Genomic DNA, 22,320 nt, shown 5'->3' with positions numbered 1-22,320 from the left:
CCTTTGCATGAATGCGCAATTTATTAATGGCCCCAGATCACCTCTATTTTAAACTTTTGCTCTGTAGGCTAAAGGATATATATGATTGATCTATTGTTTAAAGGGGGCATTAGTTGGACAATTGAAATATTTACTTGAGCTGTTAGTCAATTTGGGCTTTACATTTGTTGTGCGAAGCTCTCCCTCTTGCTCAGCCACCCCCACTTGTGGAGGCCCTCTATCTTGTACCCTTGTTCTTGCTACTGAATCATTGCTACCACGCTCACACCCATGCAGCCTTGCATGCACACTTGTTCTCTCGCACGCACCTTTGCTCTCCCGCACTCATCCGTTCACTCACTCTCTTACAGCCTGGCCCTCTTGGACACTTGCATAAGCACCCTCTTTCTCACGGTTCTATGTGAAAATATCCCCAGGAAAATGCAGTCATGTGAAAATATAGCCAGCAAAAAGTCGTTTTGAATAATGTAGTCATTCAACATTATAAATGCAAAGTGGGAAAATGTTGCCAGTTATAAGGTAGCCAAAAATGCTATTTTTAAATAGACAAAGGTACAAGGCTGTAACCCTATAAATGACCCAAACATTTAATAAATCCTCTACAATGACCCTAACTCCGTTCTTAAACCTTTCCCTAACCCTAATTTCTACCCCAAACTCTTGCAGAACACTAACCCTTCAGCGCGCTTATGATGCATTTTATGTGCATGTTACTTATTTCAAAATCAATCAATGGAAAAAAACTCCAACCCCATCACCATTTCTCAACAAATTACATACTCACTGCCCTAACACAATCCCTGTTTCTAATCCTAACCTTAGCCTTACCCTAACTGCAACTCTAACACTGACCCTAATGCTTACTTTGCTAATGCCATCCTAACCTCTATCCTACGCCAACATCACCAGCCCTCCCAAACTACCCTATCCCTCTCTTAACACTTACCCAAACCATTACTCTCTTAGCCCTAGCCTTAACAGAACCCCTACCCTAACACTTACCCAGACACTTAATCTACCCTAATAACTAACCAAACCGCAACCTCACCAACCCTGAAGCAACCCTCCTGATCCTACATCTTACCCTAATGATAGCAACGATAGGTGCATCAGCATGGGGTGCCGCATTATGGACAACGAAGTTGTGTGTCCAGTAGACTGTCTACTGCAAGCATGCCCACAGAGAGCCTCCACTAGCCCACCAGAGAATTTGTATTCATTAAATAAAGGCTAGGAAAGCCTCCCCCAGTCTATGCCACCAGGGATTACTTTATGTTAAAAAGCCTCCACTATGGCCTTTACCCACTGCACCACCAGGGATTTGGGGCAAGTTTAGGCCATGTTGGAAATGGATGGGGCTTACAAGCACTCTTAAACCCTCCCATGGCTTTCTCCTGACACACCCCTGGGGACCGTTAAGTCTGTTGGATAGGGTAAGTATCCAGTACTGGGAGGGGGTGGGGTGTTTAAGTAGGTGCGTGTGAATTTGTGGGTTATTTGGGAGAGGACAGAAGTTGGTGGAGGACGTCTGAGAGACCAGAGGAGGTGAGAGGAAAAAGGAGTTGGGAGGCTATTGAAAGGAGGGCGTCTGTGTTGTGTTTGTGTGTGAGAGTGGAGAGTGTGAGGAGTAGAGTAGGAGTAGCACAGTGGTTGGTAGTATTGGCAGAGGTAGTGGTAGTAGTGAAGATAGGCAGAAGTAGTAGTAGTGGGGACTGGAGCTAGTAGTAGTAGGAATAGAGGAATTGCGAGTGAGCAAGACGGAGCAAGCAGTAGTAGTGGTAGTAGGGGGTAAAGGATAATATTGGAATTGGAAGTGGAGTAGGTAGTAGAGACGTTGGTGAGTAGAAGTAGCAGTAGAGCGATAGTAGGTAGTACAGGGTGATTGCGAGGGTTAAGTCTGGGGTGGAAATAGGAGAGACAGAATAGTAAGAGTGACAGTGAGTGTTAGAATAGGAGTAACTATTAGCATAGCGGGATACTGAAATTACAACATCACAATAGCATGAGGCAAGGAAGTAGAGTGAGAGGAAGGAGGGAAGAGAAGATAAAAGAGGTAGTTGGAGGTACACGCAATAGTAAGAACAAGAACAATAGTAAGAACAAGAGTAAGAAAAGAAGTGAGATCAAAGGGTGCAGATGGAAAGGTGGAGTGAGAGTTCGGAGGGACAGTGGCATGGTGGGAAAAGAGCAACCGAAGAGACCAGTATAGTGAAGGGTCAGATACGAGCGGGTGTGAGAAAAGTGAATGGGATACTGGGCGAAAGAAGGCACCATGCATAACTAAGTAAGACTACTAAGTGTGCTAGGATAAAGAAAGCCTAGAAGTCCCCTACCGAGCCAGTCACCCATCGCTTAATGACATCCCTAAATAGAATATGTCAGAAACAGACAGCTAGCATTCACCCATCAAATAGCTACTAACATCCCCCATTAGGGATGCCTGGGGTAGGAAGGCGGGGATAAGGGTGGGGTAGACAAGGTAGAGAAGGACGGCCCTAACACCAAAATCCTAAACCCTGCTAGTCCCAGATACCTTTGCCCAGGATATATGGCTATTCTAAGGAAGGCATGGTATCATGAATGAAGACCAACGCAAATGATGCACAATTCAAGGGTGTTTATGTAGCAAGCTCGACCATCAAATAATCAATAACGCAGTCCTAGTAGTGTCTGTTCAAATACAAATGTCCTATACTAAAAAAAGCTATTGGCAATCCTTACGCTATAACAAATGTGTGTGGGAAAACAGTGTATGCAAAAGAAAACAGTGCTCAAAAAAGTGTGTATCAGGATGGCTGAACAGTGGGGTTCTCTTCCCCACGGTTTCAGCACGGGACAAGGTGGCACACTCAGGCTTTGGAACACTCTCTGGCTTCTTCAGCTCGAGGATGCAGTTTGGGATATAAGCCCGGGCCTGCTGCGACAACGTCTCTTATCAAAACAAAGTCATTTGCAGAATGCCTGGGCACCCACAAAACAAAGTTCCTTCTCTTTAAAGTTCTCAAGACTCAGGTTCTCAGTTCAATTCATAGTTTCTCACAGTCTTAAAGTTCATCTTAAGTTCACCGTCATAAAGTGCCGGACCACTTTGTTACTCTGTAGCATCTGTCCACAGTTCACTAGTTATAGGCAAGGTGCAGATGTCTTTGTGATTGTATTACCACTACATGTCCCATAATGCACCTTTACTTATGGTTAAATAGTGAATTTCATGCTCAGAAGAAAAGTTCATATATTTCTGACGAGTTCCCGCTTTAGCCTCACATGCGTGCCAGGTTTCCACTCACTCAGAAACTCACCGGCCACTCGATGCTGTCGGGAAAAGACTTGCCGCTTTCAGATCTGAGGTCAAGGTCTTGCCACCTGCCCCTCTGTCTCCCTGTGGATCAACATGTGCCCAGGGAAAGCAGCACTGGCCTGCTGCGAGCAGCTCTCCTTGATTTTTGTCTCTCACCTCGCTGCAAGCCTCCAGCCACACCGGGTCAGCGTTCCGGCATCTCACTTTTCCTTGGCCAAAGTAACGTGTGGGACTGGGATTGAGAAGGGTTCCCCTGCTGGACTCAGCCACACAGCCTCCATTCAATTCTCCCAACTGCTGCTCCCTGTTCTGCCAGGAACTCCACCTTTTATGCACCTCGGTTTCTTTAACAGGCTGCAGGTGTGAGTTCTGGGCTGGGTCTGCCTGTCCTTACCTGACTCTATTAGGGGGACAGTTCAGTATTAGCATGGGGCAGTCTGTCCTCTGCCTCTGTGTGGTTTTGAGTAATCTTTATTCTTCTTAGTCGCCTCCTCTTCTTCTTAGTGTTTTAGGGGAGGTGGAGTTGTGATGGAAAATGTGTCCTTTAAATGCAGAATAGGCGTGATTGTGATTGAGTGCTTGGCCCTGCTTGGTCTCAGTGATGCAGGGCCACTGCATATTACTAGAGGTATTCTTTCTAGTTGTAGTACATTGGCAACTCAGTGGGGTAAGGGAATTATGGGAGTTGTAGTTTCCTGTTGTGATGGTAGATAGCGCGTGTACGGAAATGTCCAAAAAGGAGGAATGTATTTAATGTCCTCTGGGTTTAGAAGAGGGGTATACTGGGTTACTTATAAGGATCAAGAGATGGTTTGCTTTTCCACAGTGTTTTCTCTTTCCCTTTTCTAAGTTAAAGAGTTGAGGTGCGACAGGATTCTGCTGACAATATCCTCCAAAGGCAGAGGGGATATCGGGTAGGGGCATGTCGGACAAAACGGGGGTAATACCGCATCTCACCTGATGGCATTCCTCCAACAGTCCCCAAGGACCCCCTGTCCAGATGATCCTCCTGCCTTGCTCCACCCCCAGGGTCTGGTTCCAAAGGCCATGGCTGTGCCCTGGACACCTGAACAAAGATTCCCTGGGGTCTATATGTGTAAGCACCCTCAGGTTTCTCACACTAATCTATCTGCAAAGATTTTTAAAATAAACACCATTGTACTTACTCTGAGAGTCAGCATGGATCTTTGTGGCAGGCTGCCCAATCACAGTACATTGTTACTGATATGTCTTGCCTGGTATTTATTGCCTACGATTCTGACCTTGGTCTTAAGTGTTTTGAGGATTAGGATGCTTGTCTTTAGACTGTTCACTTGGATCCAAGAAAAATGGTTTTGTTAGAATCACTGCAAGGGCAGAACATGATGAAAATCATAAGTTGCCAATATCGGACAACTAAAATGGCACAGATATATATTTTGGGGCGGGCAGTGATGGAAAGGGGCAGTGAAATAATGGATATCACATTGGTACTGTTTTCCACTGGTATGTCCACTGGGAATTTTTGAGATTGTGCTAACATTAATGTGAGATATGTTAGGTTGGTCACTTTGAGAGGTAACCTGATATATTGTACCCTAAAGGGGCATTCCAGGACTCACTAGATCATGACCCAAATCCGCAGGCGACCGTGACCTAACCAGAATGCAGACAAGACCCAAGGCATCTACGTACTTGTGACCAGTTTTCTTCTTTAATGCAAAAAATAAATAAAGGATGATTGTGGCAATGCCCTTCTTTTGGTATGTGGCGTACATTTAAGACCCACGACAAAAATCCTGTTACCTCAAAACTGCATGGAAATATTGCAGAAAAACAGCTGCGCTTTCCTTTCCATGGCGCATATGTGTGGCGAGCACTGAATACAAGAAATGCCACCGGAAGAAGTGTTCTGCATTATTTTACCTCCATTTTAACCATCTGAAAATGACCTACATGCAGAACGGCGCCACATCTGTTTTTGGACTACTGAAGCTGCACACATGACATCTGAGGCGGCTTGGCAATTTGCTCATGATTTCATTTTTAAAACATCACAAAGTTGTTGTCTTCATGAAAACCCATCCTGGCATGCTTTACTTCTGCTGAGTACCAAGAAGGGAGGCAAACATTTCCAGACAGCTGATGTACTGTGAAATCACTTTAAAGGCAAAGAATTCGGATTTCCTCTTAAACACGGCTTGTGTATTCTTTTGCTAGAAACCATTGCGCACAAGCTGCAGTAAATGAAAGGAATAACGCAGTTTTTCGTTTTCATGTCAATTTCAAAGAGCTGTTTGGCAGTATATCTTTATGTGTCCAGAAACTGACCTTATCTGTAAAAGTCCTCCAGAAGGCAAATTGAAGTGAAACTATGTGCGGCAGAAGCTGCATTTCTGAAAGTGACATAAAAGAAAAATGAACCTGTAGAGGAGGTCCCAAATATGGCCTGCACTCCAGCCACCCAGTTCGAGATACCAGAAGCATACTCACCAAGATACGTGATGTATAAGGAGCAAATGAACCAACAGAGAGCCACAGTGGGGCTCTGTCCAGTACCCATCAGAAGGACTTGTATACCTATTGAAGCACCAATAACCAGACAACCGTGGGCTGCAAGGTACCCATTGAGACAACCATACCAACAGCTGACACGAAATGAAGAGTACCTACAAACTGTCCCTGAAGAGATCCAAAGGGCCTTAATGGAAGGAGAATGGTGACGTCACGAGGGCCCGGAAAGATGTACAGATGAACGAACAACAACCGAAAGGATAACACTCTAAGACGAAAACACTATGGATAAAGATATCATAGACATAGAAGAAGAGACAATGTGAAAATATAAAGAAACATAACCATAGAGAAGGATGAAAACATGCAACCAGTTAACGCCTGTAAATAGGCTTGTAACGTTAGAAGCTAAGAAAACAGAACCGGTTGCAATCCTTAGTAGAAGAATAGAGCGGCAAGCGCCAACTATATACAACTATATGTCTACCTCAAGAAGCACATTATATAAGTGCGACTCCATTTTACGAAAGCAGAATTAAGCCCAGGATGGTAGGGCCTAACAGGCCAGGATTCATGTACCAACACAAAGTCAAATGAAAGAGCAGAATCGAAACTTAGCAAGAAGCAACTCAAGGCTAGGAATTCGAGGTCAACTCCGGGAAGGGAGGAGAGCGGCAACTTCGAAGAAATGAAACTTAAGAGCATAGCAGCCAGCCAGTGAAGGTCGAGATAAGGAGGCCCAGGCAGGTGGCGAGGCCGAACAAAGAATCAAATACGCAAATAGATGGAAAATGAAGCTGCTTCGCAGTGTACAGACACATGACCAGACAAGCGTGAAGAGGTACCAACGTCTGATGTCACCCAGAACCCGAGGATGCCATAACTTTTGCTGATAAGAAGCTACAGTTTTGAGGCCAACCTCAGCCAACTAATTGACACATAGCCCTAAAGTACTGATTGATGAAAGGGAGGCAGGGTGCATCTTGGGGCACACAGCATCTGGGTGTCCATTCTGCATGCTGCTAATTAAAGTGGAGGTTTATGCCTAGGGGTGTAACTTACCCAATCACAATGGACCAAATAATCTAGGGTCCTATAGCTAGTAGAACCAATGAGACGTCGTACTTGTAGTGATGTCTATCACGAGTGATGTAGAGGGAAGGGTGTAGACGCTCACCCGATAAGAGTTATCCAATCCTCACGCTCTGTTACCATATACAGATAAAGTACCTATACTTAAGTTACCTTTCCCAACCAATAAAATTGCATGATAAACTTTTAAGTTTTACACGTCAATGATGACGAGAATTTGCTATAAAAGTTACGGTTTGCATGAAGAATTTGGAAGTTGAAGCGAGACGGGCGATCGCATCACTGTTGATTTCCATCGTTTCCCCGTTTTTTGTACTTGTCATTAAACGGACTTCCCTTTGCCAAACTACTGAGTTGTCCCTATTGATTTGTGTTGGAGTAAGAGATTCCTGCACCCCCTCCTCCTCAAGGTGCAGCTATCTCGTCTTAAAGGTACTTGAGGGTGATCTCTGATCTCATGGGCCCGTCAGATGTCGCTCTGCCCTCCTGTACACTTGGTAGCAGAGGATGGTTGTGAACATCAACTATTGAGTATCGATTATTGATAAGACACCTATTGACCATCGACACAAAGTAACTTTAGGTCTTCGGCAATATCACGAGTCCTTCACCATTTTGGCTGAGTAGGCTGTGAAGCTTCCTGTGGACAATGATAGCATAAACATGTCCTAAAAAACTGCAGTGGGTTTGAAGGCACCCATTTTAAAAACAGAAACCTTCCATTCCTACGGGCAGTGAGCAGACGAAAGACCAGCGGTAACCGAGGCAGTGATTCCGAGGATCCAGAGAGGAACCATGCGAGCGGTGAGTGAAACAAACAATTCAATGCTTTGGCAAATGTTTTTATAAGCATTAGAACAAGTAAGGGAAAGGTAACTGAGGGAGGCAGAAAAATAAAATATTTAAAGGTAGAGAAGACTATGTATATATAAGGGGATAGTGACTCGAGAATAATTGAGAGAAAAACAGAGGGTACTGGGATAGACACCCGAGAGAAAAACAGAAAGTACTGGGATAGACACCCGAGAGAAAAACAGAGGGTACTGGGGTAGACACCCGAGAGAAGAGAGAGGATACCAGGGAGGACACCTGAGATAAAAGTGAGAGGATTCTCCTTGTTAGCGGTCAGAAGAAACGTGAACTCATAGTCCCACATAATAGGGAAAAATAGGCTACTACGACGATTAAAGACGTCGTAAAAAGGGTTTGTTTAAACTCCATGTCGGGGTATTGATTAGAAAGCAGAGATATTTGTGTCCAGCTGGTGTCTGTCTAGTCTGTCAAGTGTCTGTTGTACGTGTTCTCTTATATCGCACATGTAAAGAATTTTGTATCGTTGATCGTTCGAAACGAAGTTTGGGTTTTACGCGATTATGAAGTTGAGAGGGAATCGTACATGGATTGATGTTCTTGAGTAAATTGATGATAAAAGTTGGCGGGAAAGATTGGATTGGAGATTGCAGTATTTGGTGCTCGCTCATAGTGTTGGGAGTGGTGAAATTGCATGAAAATATTGTTAGAAACAGAGCTCCAGTATGGAAGATATTACTCCACTGGCTCACTTATGTAAACAGTTGCCCAAACATTCACCAAAGCTTAAAAAATACAGTACCGAGTGGGTTAAGGGTACCGCCCACAAGATGTTTATGCAGTGGCCACAGAACGGTCCTTATCTAAAGCCGTCTTACAACATATGACGACTTATCTGCATGCCACATATACAGGTAAAAAACTAGAGAAATGCCTCGCTGTTCTAGAACTTTGGAATATGTTCGAACAGTCAAAGGAGGAAGAACCACCTGCTGACTTGATATTAAACGTATGCGCAGAGGGGGGTGAAAGGCCTACTGCGCCACCTGCCATGCCTGAAACAGAAACCGAGGGAAGTAAGTCAGAGGGACTCCACCCATTAAGAGAGCTTAAAGCAGGCACGGGATACAGCAACCCTGCATATGAGTCGCCTACGTATAGTAGTGACGACAATAAAGGAAAGGAGCAGGAGAAGAATATCACCTCTGCAGTCCTGAGGGACAAGGAGAGACGCGATGATGAGAGGAAGAATCAGGCACAGACAAGTGCATCTCTCGATAAGGAGAGAGGTAACAAAATGGAAAGGAAGTGAAGACAGAACTGATGAGATAGCATTCACGAAAGACAAATGGATGGGAGGACAGATATTGTTGAAACTCGATGGTAAAGGAAGTGATGATATGAGACCGAGAGAGGGGTCTGATGAGGCACAGAGAAGGGAGAAAGAGAAGAAAAAGAAAGTAAGGGATGAAAGAATAAAGAGGAAAGATAGGCTGAGGTGAGAACAGCTATATCGCGAAGAGCAAGGAAAGCAGCTCAGTCGCAAACAGAGCGCAGCCTATGACCAGTACAGGCAGAACCTACAAAGGTTGGAAGAAAAGCAAAGAGTATGTGAAAAAAGAATGAAGAGACGGGAAGATGAGAAAGTTAGAAGGGCAAATGAATGTAGAAATTAAAGGAGAAGGGAAGAGGATAAGGGCAGAGAAGAGGAGAGGAAGTGTAAAGAATTTGATGATGATATAGAATGTAAGCGTAGACAGAGGGCACGCGAGTTCGAATATCTGGAGCGGGAAGTGAAAAAACCCAATCCTGTTGTAGAATGGGAAGACATTGAAGAATTTCTCCCTGCGTACGATTCAGTACCAGGCAATAGCGGGACGAATATTGAGGATGACTTCGACACCATAAGCAATGATTGATAAAATATATGATGAAATGGGGTTGGAACGAGTATCCCAAGGGGAAAGGGAAGACGAGCGCTTGGAAAGCACTCAGCTGAATGACACTGAGGATGTCACCCGAAGTAGTGGGAGCAGGAGACTGTCCCTGGACAGACTGGAAATCAGTAAAAATGATGACGACACAAGGAGTTGCATGAATTGGGAACAATCAATGTCTGACTCCGGAGAGGAAACGGAGCGCGAGACAAATGAAGAAGGGAGACGGCGTGAAAAGCGGTTCCCAAGAGACAAAGGGGTACGATGGTCAGACGCTAGCGAGTCCGCACCTAGGACATCAGAGTCTGCCACGCAGCCTGACCGGCATGAAGGAACACTCCATGGTCAGAGGGGGTGTCAGCACCCGCCTATGTAGACAGATTAAGGACATTGCCAGGCAGACGGCGATGCGGGAATGTTACCCCAGCGATAGACAGAAGAACTATGGGGAGGGAGAAAGAAGGCTGCGCATTCCAATTTCCACTGCTAGAAAAGGGGGGGGCAAGACCGCAATATATTCCATGGCCACACATGGATCGAGAAAATCTGAAGAATAAGCTTCCAATGCTGACATCGGGAGCTGGGAAGTGGATACACAAGTTAGATAAAATGCCGGGGGTGTCACGTTAGCTATCGGCGATGTTAAAGGTCTCCTGATTGCCATACTCGGTGAGAGAGCAGACGATGAATGGGTACGGGCTGGGTAGCCTGGTGCACGACGGAGCACCATTCAACAATTGTAGAGCAGCAATATGGAAAGCGCTACAAGTGCTTTACCCAGACACTTCCGATATGGGAGCTATAATGACTCGCAAAATGAAGGAGTCAGAAGATCTGTTAATTTATATCCAGAATTTCCAAGATGCGTGGGTGCTCGAAACGCATGAATCTTGGACAAAATACATACATGTGTTTTTCCACATTTTATGCCAAAGATTGCCAGAACCAGTGCAGAAACCACTGAAGAAATGGGCAGGAGTTGAGGCCAAACCTTGGGCTGAAATACAGTTCACTATTGCACATTACTGTAGATTGTTGCAAGAAAAGAATTGAAAAAAGGAGGCAACTCGAAAGGGTGAGGAAGCGAAGCTAGTGCAAAAGAAATTATCAAAGTATGCTCTCGAGGGAGCCATGCTGACTAGCCCAGCTGAACAGAGCTCGCAACAGGTGACTAACCCACAGCAGAATAATCAGGGTAACGTAGGACTGTACCCGAGGGGAAGGGAATTTAGAGAAAGAGGATGGCAGAATAATCAGGGAGGTTTCCAAAATAATCAAGGAGGCTTTCAAAATGTACAGATGGGCAATCCAGATATGTCAAATGGACAAATGGTCAGACCACCACCAGTGTGTTGGCTGTGTGGAATGACAGGGCACTTGGCGCGCTCATGCAAAAGCCAAGGCACGTGGCAAAATGGACAAGGAATGGGAGCAGGCACGGTGAATCCGCCTGCAATCTCACAATAGGGCGGTGCACAGGAACACACAGTGCAGCAGCAAGCACCAGGCTTGCAGCAAGGTGCACAACAAGGGCAATTCCAACAGGCACCACTGCAAATGTCTCAAGGCACAAACTCTGGAAGGGGAGGCAGCCCTGGGAATGGAGAAAATCCACAAATATACAGTGGACCGAACTTATATATGAAATAGGACAGCTTACTGGAAACCCTGATGTGCTCTATCCTATCAGTGACACCAGACCCTAACAGGGAACCTAGGGTGAATGTCGTCATAGGAGGGAAAGAATATTCTTTCTTAGTTGACACGGGTGCAACACGCTCGTGCATATGAGAAGGCAAGTTTTCCTTGTCCGGCAAGGCCATAGATACTCCGAGATTTACAGGAGCTCATAGTCGAGTTCCCTTTACGGACAATTTCCCAGTCTCCGTAGGAGAATGCAAGATGAATGTAGCCTTATTGTATTCACGTCAGATCCCAGTGAACATTTTGGGTCGAGACTTAATGACGTAATTGAATATGACAATCTCGTTCACGGAGGAGGGCATAGCATGCTCCACTCCAGGAATGCATTATTCAACGGTATGCGAAATGATCAGAGCATACTCAGGACACATAGCCATGAGAGCTATACCTTTAGAACCAGAAGTCTTCGCATATGGCATGCGTGTGCTTATGGCGGGATTGGCAGGCCTCACAGATAAACCTATGAGAACCCCAGATGAGTTCTTATTCAGACCAAGAATACCTATGCATGAAGAAGAGGGACAAGTATTTTCCTTAACGATACTAACCGCAGCAGTGCGAGGGAAAGTAGCATTGTTCGAAGGATACGATGATGAAGGCAGACAATGGTGTGCGATTATCGCCATTAAAGAAGGGAATCGAGTGATTGACGTCACCGATGGCGATCTGTTCGAAGAACACCCTGACTTAGAAGAGATGAGGGTGGAAGTAAGTCTCATATTCTGGATCAAAATGATCAAACGAGAAGTGCCTCATAGAATGATGTTGGCACTGGTGCATCCTGAATACTTTGATGACGACATGCGCAAGTGCCTGTCTCAGTATGGACTACAGGACCTTATGACGTAGGCCTCCTGAAGGGGGTGGGAGAAGTGAAAATTAAATTGAAACCAGGAGCAATTTTACCAAGAGCACGACAATATGCCATGTCCAGAGAGGCGGATGAAGGGATTGCGAAGACTATTTCCACCATGATGGAACAGGGCATCCTAGTGACTGTCAAGAAATCAAAAGGAGGATCTTGGCGTTTAATCCAAGATTTAAGAGCATTAAACGATATTGTTAAAGCCGAGTTCCCTTTAGTCCCTAATCATCTACGATCATGTGTAACATACCTATCGAGGCGAAATATTTCACAGTGATTGACTTGAAAAATGCCTTTTTTTCAATCCCATTACACAGTGACTCGCAAGATCTGACTTCATTTACATTCAGACACTTGCGTCTGAAAAGCACGAGGTTGCCACAGGAGTACTGTGAGTCCCCGTCCATTTTCAACAGAGTCCTGCAAATGGCCCTAAGCAATATTGCAGTAAACAGTGTTGTTTTGCAGTAAGTGGATGACATTCTAATCTGCAGCACAACAGAAGAGCAATGCAGGTGTGAGTCTGTTAAGCTACTGACCATACTGGCTGAGAAAGGATATAAAATACTGTCAACAGGAGGTGCTGTACATAGGCCAGTTAATTTCGCATGAGGGGAAAAAGGTAACCCCAGAAAGTGCTGAAGCTATCATGTACACGGCTAAGCCACTCACGGTAAAGCAAATGCAGAGCTTTTTAGGCCAGTGCAATTATGTTAGAGCATGGGTCTTCGATTACAGCTCATATACCAAGCCCTTGCTCCAGGCCCTAAAGAAGGCCCGGTGACACAGGAAAAGATTGAATGGACTGAAGCAATGGAAAAGGGGTTTGCAGAACTCAAGAGATCGATTTGTACGGCTCCAGTTCTCGGGATTCCTAATTATGCAGAAGAATTCTACCTGTTCTCGCACACGAATGGCAGCATTATGACGGCAGTGCTCGCTCAAAAAACCTTGTTGGGGTACAAGCCCTTGACATATTACAGTGGGAACCTGGATCCAGTAATGAGAGGGCAATTCCCATGCGAACAAAGCTTAGCTGCCGCAGTGTTCGCCATAGAGAAAGCGACAACCATTGTAATGGGATGCTCCATGACGTTATACGTCGAGCACTCATTGTTTGCCGTCTTAGAGAAACCAAAGGGTATGCTGACAGCTCAAAGAGATTCTGCCTATGAGGTGATTATATCTAACCCATCAATCAAAATAGTTTGATGTAAAACAGTGAACCCAGCTACATTCATACCTGAGCCAATCACTGAAGAAGAGCCGATACATGACTGTGCAAACTATGAAGAATTCTATGATGAAATCCCCAGGGTGAAAGAAAATGCCCTAGCAGGAGGAGAGATTGTTTTCATTGACGGTCCTTCGAGAAACAACCAAGAAGATGGACACAGATACACAGGCGTTGCTGTGATGAAACACATAGCAAACAAAGAATTTCGAGTACTCATCAGTGCACAAATACCATCTCATTACTCAGCACAGGCTGCAGAGTTATTGGCATTGATACACGTCATTGAGAATCATGCAGACCAGGAAGTAACAATGTACAGTGACTCCGACTATGTGACATCCACAGTGCACGCAGGCCTAGCGTGCTGGAAAAGGAGGGGCTTCCTCCGAGCAGATGGCGGCACGACAGTACAGCATGCAGCCTTATTGGACAGGCTGATTAAGGCCTACAGCTCCCAGTGGGCATAGCGGTCGTGAAATGCGCCGCCCATACTCACAGGACAGATTTCATGTCACGAGGAAATCACGCAGCAGACACGGAAGCCCAGCGTATTGCATCCAAAAATGAGACAATCATGGAAGTGGAACTGGCGTGCACCCATGAGCGTATGATGGTAGCACAAACCACACCAGAGCCTATAGTAATATGGGGCAGACGAAACTAATGGAACTTCAAGGGGAGGCACCTCAGGATGAAAAGTACCTATGGAAGCGTTGAAGGTGTTCCTTAAACCCCTCTGACAGATTGTGGCGGCAAGACAGCACTGGTAAACCAGTAATGCCTGTGGCCCTACAAAAGATAGCATTAGAGCAATTGCATTGCCCATTTCACATGACAAAATATAATCTAGCTGCAACGCTTGCGGAAGACTGGTTTATACCGAATTTAGCAGAGCATGTTGCATTCTTTATGGTGAACTGCATAATCTGCCAGCAATTCACCATTGGGCACACATTAAAAGTAGTGAAAGGAGTCATCCCCCGGCCAAATGGGCCTTTTCAGCACTTACATATCGACTCTGTCGACATGATCCAAGTGTGTAACGGGTACAGGTACTTAATTGTAGTGGTGTGTCCATTCTCTAGATGGATAGAAGCAGGACCATGTACACACCCAGACTCTACCTGTGCGGCCAAATTCCTGGTGAGGGAAGTGTTCCCTAGATGGGGGGTGTGTGAGGTGATGAGATCAGACAATGGGGCTCATTTTGTTAATGCAGTTTTTGAGCAGATCAGCTTGTTGCTTGGTATAAAGCACACGTTCTTGTTGGCGTATCATCTGGGAGGTAATGGTGTTTGCGAGAGGCTCAACGGCTTGTTAAAGGGAAGGCTAGCCAAGTTGAAGCTTACTCTAAAAAGGGGATGGTTGCACTGCCTTCCATTGGCATTGTATGCTCTTCGGAACCAACCAGGCTCTGACCATCATCTTACACCGCACAAGATAGTCACAGGAAGGAGAATACCCCACTTACCCCACGCGATAGAGCTTAATGTGATGCCCAGTCAACCCGAGGTCCTGGGAATCGAATTGTCAAAGTACCTGAACTGTATGACATCAAGCCTTACTGTAATTTCAGACCAACTGCAGCGACGACGAAAAGGGTGCAGCGTAGCACAAAACACAGCAGGAGATGCTGAAACAGATGCAGTTCAAGGTCTACGTATGCCACTCATCTTCCCTGGTGACGCCTTGTTGGTAAAAAATCACACGAGGAAAAGGTGGGACGAGCCGAGATTCAATGGTCCTTTCATCTTAGAAGACTGCACTCCATCAGCAGTCAAATTGCAGGGCAGAAGAGCATGGATTTTTCTCAATGACATTAAGGCCTACATCAGAGAAAGCCCTCAAGCTGCACCCCACCGCGAAGAAAATACAGACAACGGGGAAGAACCTCAGCACGTGCAGACGAGATCCATGACGAGGAAGAAGGACGCATGAGCAGCAAAGACAGGACAAAGAACTCTTTTGCAAGTTGTAGCTTAAACTGGACAGTTCCTCTAAGCAAAAAAAGGGGGATAAGGACATAGCGGACACTCTATGCATCTCAGTTGTAGGGTGAAGAAGACAATTGCGCATCTAAGCCACAACACGTTTGTTGACACAAACTTGTAAATCAAACACACTGAAGCGTTGGTGAAAACAAGACTCAAATAAATTGTGAACAAAAACTTTGCCTAAGAGCTAAACACAGCATTCTGACTCATCAAAGAGCAAGACGCCGCTTTGCAACATTTATGGTGTCACCCAGCAGAAATATCACAAGGGATGTGCTGTCCTGTTTCCAATTAGTACTAGAGACATATCCATCACTTGTAGGCAGAGTCAACAGTGTCTCAGACTTTATTCAATATCCGGCCAACAAGAAAGTAATCTGGCAACTGCTTACTGTCATCACGGAAACCTTTGCTGTGTTGCCAGAATACAGTGATAGGGACGCAAATGCTTCCACGACAGGCAATTATAGATGAACTCACTTATACACTTTTCTTTCACATAATCGAAGAGTGCCCAGCTCTTATCAGGAGAACCACTGACACTCTTACGTACATTAGAGATCCAAGAAACACTGAACTTTTGTACCAGCTATGGGCTAAGCTCAGCTACCTGGTCGCAATCCACGCAGCAGGAAAGTGCAAAGACTGTTCACGTCAAGGGAAGGGCCTGTGATCCAGAGCCCAGCAAAGTAGAACAAATGTCCCTGTCGCCCAAGGACAGCCGACTGGCGCATAACATCCTGTTTTGCCTAGTCACTGACTTTCCAGAAATGGTGGGGAGACCTGCCAAGGTTGACGTCATCATCTTCATCAGAGATCCAGCTAATGTCACACATATGGGAACGCTCCTCCATGGCATCATGCTCCAAGTAGAACTGTCCAACTTTCAAAGAGAATATCTGAGGAGATTCCAGTGAAACCTTCTGCCGAGGGACGGATTGAGAAAGCCACGGCAGCTCTTCATCTTTCCGCCGAGGGACAGATCCAGGAGACAGAGTAAAATCACTTAATCTTTCCACCGCGCGACAGATCAAGGGAGCAGAGACAAGAAATTCACCTTTTATTTTTTGATTTTTGATTTTTGATTTTCCATGTTTTTTATTTTTTCACATTGAATAGGTTCCAGCATGTCCTCAGGACTGAAGCAAATTCGGGGGGTGGACTGGGAACTGACCTATTTTGAATATGCACAATGAATGTGACTCACCACAAGTGTTAGTCTAATCTTTTTTCCACAGTCTAGCAAGGGAACTGTATCCCATAATCAAGAAACAATCGTCACCCGCAAGAGGGGGGACACTTGTGAAGCACCAGACACTTTACGATACAAACTGTTCGAGAACAAGTGAATTGGAGGAAAGGAATAAACATTGACATTTTGTGGTGATTGAAATGGGGGCCCAGAACAGTAACCTGGTCAACCCGCCAGCAGAGGGGCGCCCCGCTTGCCTGGAAGGAAATGCTGCCACCTTTCATACCACACGATTATATGAATATGCATGGTGATTATCATAGTCTTTCTGTCATTAACAATCAGAACTGCATTCTTTATTGGTGCACAAAATGTTCCAATTTCAGTGCACCCACCAGATAATGTACGCATGAGTCCCACAAAGGCACCCAGACCCTATATAGTCATTCCAGTCCCAAGAAAATCTGATGGTAAGGTAAATGAACTAAAATTGAATGTAATTAGCAGTAATACACACACACGTGAGGTAACGAATGAAGAGAAAAGCTGGAGACAGGGTCAGCACAGAATGAATGAAAACATAGCACTAACTACTACACACACCCATACACCGAATGCACACAAACTAGGGCATGTGTCAATGGCTGCATATACCTCAAGCAAAGGCAGAAGATAGCACGAGACTGCCTACCGAACAATCAGCCCCAGAAAACAAGGAGAGAGACTGAAAGGAATCAAATGGAAGGCTGACTAATGCAGACATAGCAAAAGCCCTCGAGAAGACAGAAGCGGCTACGAGAGAATTCACTGCAAGAACACAAATGTTGATAAATGAAGTATTCCTGTTCATAGCTAGAGCGAAGAAGCTACATGAGGAAATGGAAAATAAACCCGTAGAGACTGTACTGACAATCACACAAGTTCCAACACAAGGAACAAGTACCAGGCCCATGATGCAGCCATACACAGGCCGGTGACAGGCGGGTGGCTAATAAGGACACTTATAGAGGGCAGGAAAAGGATGCAAGAAGAGAAGGAGGGAATTGCAAAACCTCCACCTACCACATCGATGCAGAGAAGGAAACCTTCTCCATCGACCAGAATGTCCAAGAATCCCCCAGCAAGGAAAAGCCACACAGACGTGTATAGAGATGTAGTTATAGCAAACTACAGGAAGACACTAAGAATCAAGAGAAGCCTACATGAAGATAACAGTGAACTGAACGACTACCTAGACCGCACAGCACATCTAGGAAACAACATTTGGTACCAGCACATGAAAGAAGTTGGAAGAAGGAAATCAGAAGGAGAATGCTTTGTTTGTGCACTTCTACCGTACAGCATGGGGAAATCCAAGATCTTCATGGCTGTAGAAATTGACGTCCCGACAGCACACTGTTTTTTACATGTAGATATGTGCAACACCAGAGGGCAGTTCATGGGAAGGGATGCCTCATTGATATGGGCAACCGAGACAAATTACCCCGATGAAGATGATTATATACAGGACATTAAGACGAGAAACAGAGCCCATATAAGGAATCATGTGATCAGGTACGAGAAGCCAACACCAATCAGTTGGGAAGTGAACCCAAAGCTAAATGTCCAAGGAAAAACTCCAGAAGAGGCGAAAAATTGGAAGAACAGAGGCCAAATGCAGATTTGGGGAACAGTGCTTTCACCAAACGGATGGGAAGAAGGAGTGGTGATCTGCTGAGCATGGATGGTCTATGGAGCATATAACGAAGCAATAGAGAACTTGCAAAGGTAGTGCAAACCTTTATGGCCGAAACTCACAAGATTACTGACATGGGTCGAAGACAGAGGAGGACCCTTGCAAATTGTACCACTGGAAAGCCCGAAATTGTGCTTCAGGAACAATGGCACGAGGAAGATGGGAGAGAATCAAAACTTTGAAGCTCCAGGAATGACTCAGGGGACTGCAGTAATTATGGATCATTACTGGGCTTGTGGATCCAAGGCATATATAAGACTACCGAAAAACTGGGGTGGCATATGCACAATAGTGAATGTCCACGTTCCTGCACTAGTGATCCTGAAAAGTGACCTGAATATTGACAGTTTCCCAAAAGCAGATGCTCACCTGAGGAAAAGGAGATCTGTGGAACTGGTATCCTGAAGAAAGAGAGAGAATTACTTTTCTGCCAAATCAGAAGAAGCATTTCATGCAATCCCATACGAACACAGGCTGTTTAGTCTCACCTCATCAGTGTTCGCAACAATCCTCATGCCGAGATTCCAGGTTGGAGCAAATACAAATGGTTGCCGATAACCAGATGGGAGTTATTGCAGACCATCAACACTACCATAAGAGGATTCAACACGATTAAAGAAGAACTAAGAGCAATTTGATTAATGACCCTCCAGAACAGATATTTACTTGACATGACCACTGCGATGGATGGAGGTGTTTGTGCAAAAATCGGAGAATCATGTTGCACATTTATACCTTCCCATGACGAAGAAAACGGAACCTTAACAGAAGCCATCAGTATGCTGACAAACCTACAGAACCAGATGATCGATGTAACCGACGAAGTTGATGATGTCAGCTGGTTTGGAACACTTTTCTCATGGGTCCCACAATGGATGGCAGACATATTCAAGTTTCTGGGAGCCCTGCTATTGATGATACTACTAGGATTTTGTGTTATCAAGATAATCATCACGCAGTGCCAGAAAACTGCGAAGGAAGCCACTGGGATGAAGATCATTATCGATGTCAAACCAGGATGGAAGCCCAGAGACCTGACTGATGAAGAAATAAGAAACTTTGTGAATGCCAGCGAATTTGCGCCAGAAGGAACAAAGTTTGTGTATCCCAGAAGACGTAGACATTATGAAGGAAAATTGATCTATTGCAGCCCGAATAGACAATGTCAGCTTATGAACTGGAACAAGACGAACATGTAAAAATAGCAAGAAGCCTGAAAGGAGTGATAAAAATATGGACTCCAAAGAAACACACGTTCACACCATTATGTACAAACCCAGAAGATGAAGAATTGGATATAGAAGAACCAAGTAAGAGTAATCTAAAGGAAGAAGAAGAAGTGGTCAATAAACCGACCAGAGGGGGGGGTGTAGAGGAGGTCCCAAATATGGCCTGCACTCCAGCCACCCAGTTAGAGACACCAGAAGCATACTTGCCAAGATGCGTGACGTGTAAGGAGCAAATGAACCAACAGAGAGCCACGGTGGGACTGTGTCCACTACCCATCAGAAGGACTTGTATACCTATTGAAGCGCCAATAACCAGACAACCGTGGGCTGCAAGGTACACACTGAGACAACCATACCAACAGCTGACACAAAATGAAGAGTACCTACAAACTGTCCATTAAGAGATCCAAAGGGCCTTAATGGAAGTAGAATGGTGATGTCACGACGGGCCAGACAGATGTACAGATGAACGAACAACAACCGAAAGGATAACACTCTTAAACGAAAACACTATGGATAAAGATATCATAGACATAGAAGAAGAGATGATGTGAAAATATAAAGAAACATAACCATAGAGCAGGATGAAAACATGCAACCAGTTAACGCCTGTAAATAGGCTTGTAACGCAAGAAGCTAAGAAAACAGTATGGCTTGCAATGCTTAGTAGAAGAATAGAGCGGCAAGCGCCAACTATATACATCTATATGTCTACCTCAAGAAGCACATTATACAAGTGCGACTCCATTTTACGAAAGCAGAATTAAGCCCAGGATGGTAGGGCCTAACAGGCCAGGATTCATGTACCAGCACAAAGTCAGACAAAAGAGGGGAATCGAAACTTAGTAAGAAGCAGCTCACAGCTAGGAATTCAAGGTCAACTCCAGGAAGGGAGGAGAGGGGCAAACGAAACTGAAGAGCATAGCAGCCAGCCAGTGAAGGTCGAGATGAGGTGGCTCGGGCAGGTGGCGAGGCCGAACAAAGAATCAAATACGCAAATAGATGGAAAATGAAGCTGCTTCGCAGTGTACAGACATGTGACCAGCCAAGCGCAAAGAGGTACCAACGTCTGATGTCACCCAGAACCTGAGGATGCCATAACTTTTCCTGATAAGAAGTTACAGTTTCGAGGCCAATCTCAGCCAACTAATTGACACATAGCCCTAAAGTACTGATTGATGCAATGGAGGCAGGGTGAATCTTGGGGCACACCGCATCTGGGTGTCCATTCTGCATGCTGTTAATTAAAGTGGAGATTTATGTCTAGGGGTGTAATTTACCCAATCACAATGGACCAAATAATCTAGGGTCCTATAGCTAGTAGAACCAATGAGACGTCGTACTTGTAGTGATGTCTATCACAAGTGATGTAGAGGGAAGGGCGTAGACGCCCACCCGATCAGAGTTATTCAATCCTCATGCTCTGTTACCATATACAGATATAGTACCTATACTTAAGTTACCTTTCCCAACCAATAGAATTGCATGATAAACTTTTAGGTTTTACACATCAATGATGACGAGAATTTGCTATAAAAGTTACGGTTTGCATGAAGAATTTGGAAGTTGAAGCGAGACGGGCGATCGCATCACTGTTGATTTCCATTTTTTCCCTGTTTTTTGTACTTGTCATTAAACGGACTTCCCTTTGCCAAACTACTGAGTTGTCCCTATTGATTTGTGTTGGAGTTTGAGAATCCTGCACCCTCTCCTCCTCAAGGTGCAGCTATCTCATTTTAAAAGTACTTGAGGGTGAGCTCTTATCCCAGGGGCCCGTCAGAGGTCGCTCCGCCCTCCAGTACAAACCCACGTGTAAAACAGTGTTTTTACAAAGCAGGAAAATGCCTTCTGTAAGTGAAATGTCAAATGATAGCCTCTGCTTGCACATAAATGTGATTGAATATGGGGGTTTGCTCTAAAATGTACATGATATTTATTCCCAAAAAGCTTGGAAAACCCACAGAACAGGCTTGGGAGGCACATACTTGAAAGGTGCTCTGCATCCCTTGGGAACAGAATTACCTCCCCAAGTGGACCAGCCCCAGTGGGCACATGAAAGGTGCCAAGGTGTGGAAGTTTGCAGCCTCGTCAGACTGGCCGGCATCCCTACAGAACGGAACAAAAGGGAACTAGCATTTCACTAGGAGGTGTGATTTCCTTTGACATCCCTCTCCAGCCCCAACTGCCTGGTTTCAAAGGGCATCATGGAAACCCTTTGTTCAGACTGACAATTTGCCTGTGAGGGTTTGAAGGACCGCCCAGGCATGTGACAAATCCAGCCCATTTGATTTTAAAGAACTTGTCATATTAAGACATTTCTCCCAATGCCCTGAATAAGCAGTAATTGTATATCATGCCAGCATTGTATGTGAGTTATGGACAAACCCAAAGAGACTAAGCACTTGTTCCTATCACCTGGGGAGCTGGAATGACAGGATAAATGCATTTCTGGGTGAAGCATAACTGGTACAGACATTAAACTTGTGGAAAATATGCCAAATACTAGTATGCATATGTGTAGCCATTTACAGAATTGTAAATATTATATTTTTCTTAAAAACGATGAAATTGTGCCCAAAAGTGATACTAGCTCACACAGAGTTGGTGATCGGGCGATTCAATTCCTTGTGAAATATGGGATCTGCCTATCTGATTTTTATGATGGTGACTAGTGTAAATATTAAGGGGTCGATTCATGGAAATAATGTGCACCGAAAATTCACGCGCAGAGGTG

At 44.9% G+C, this 22,320-nt stretch overlaps 1 protein-coding gene across 3 annotated transcripts in view; it reads left to right on the top strand.

Annotated features, from left to right (window-relative positions):
* Positions 1-22,320, top strand: part of FYCO1 (FYVE and coiled-coil domain autophagy adaptor 1) — a 1,135,599-nt gene that overhangs the window by 393,298 nt on the left and 719,981 nt on the right. The gene's annotated exons all lie outside the window — the stretch shown is intronic.

The sequence above is a fragment of the Ambystoma mexicanum genome, chromosome 5p (assembly GCF_040938575.1).
Source record: "Ambystoma mexicanum isolate Mex_15411 chromosome 5p, UKY_AmexF1_1, whole genome shotgun sequence".
NCBI lineage: Eukaryota > Metazoa > Chordata > Amphibia > Caudata > Ambystomatidae > Ambystoma > Ambystoma mexicanum.
The sequence above is the reverse complement of the archived record's forward strand: the minus strand, read 5'-3'. Positions and strand labels throughout refer to the sequence as shown.